Source organism: Orycteropus afer, unplaced genomic scaffold (assembly GCF_000298275.1).
Source record: "Orycteropus afer afer isolate SDZICR_OR568_19922 unplaced genomic scaffold, OryAfe1.0 scaffold00644, whole genome shotgun sequence".
Classification (NCBI taxonomy): Eukaryota; Metazoa; Chordata; class Mammalia; order Tubulidentata; family Orycteropodidae; genus Orycteropus; species Orycteropus afer.
Genome location: NW_006922231.1, coordinates 195016 through 195767, shown reverse-complemented (window position 1 = coordinate 195767; position 752 = coordinate 195016).

Genomic DNA, 752 nt, shown 5'->3' with positions numbered 1-752 from the left:
GGCCAGACTTCGTCTCACCTATTTTGGTCATGTTGTAAGAAGGGACCATTCCCTGGAGAAGGATGTCATGCTTGGTGGGGTGGAGGGTTGATGAAGGAGGGGGAGGCCTTCAATGAGATGGATTGACACGGTGGCTGTGATGATGGGCTCAAGTATAGCAGGGATTGTGGAGCTGGCGTGGGATCAAGCAGTGTTTTGATCTGCTGTGCATAGGGTCGCTATGAGTCGGAGACGACTCGACGGCACCTAATAACAACAAGTAAACAATGGTAAAGAATGTAATTAGGACTCTAACCCTGGGCATGAGATTCCAGTTGCCCTTTCATATCCCCAGAGAAGACTCTCTACTAGACTGAACATGTCAGTCCAGTAGAGGCCCTGGCTATCTGTGTACAGCACTAGAATGCTCCTTAAATGTGTACTCAATCAATCAATATTTTAAAGCTAGGCACTAAGAATATATTTTCAAAGTTTCCCACAAATAAACGTCAAAGATAAGAAAAAAACTCCTACCAAAGTATTTTTAAGTTATATTTAAATATAAACTATTTAGCAACTGTTATTCCTAAAGAATAGTGATAGATGTGATGACTCAATTCTTTCTGGAGTTTACTTTTGGTTTGATGATAATATGCTTTGTGGTCTTTTCCCCAACTATGTTGTTGTTATGTGCCGTCGAGTCAGCCCTGACTCATAGTGACCCCTCCTTGGGTTTCCGAGGCAGTTATCACTACGGAAGTAGGATTGCCCAA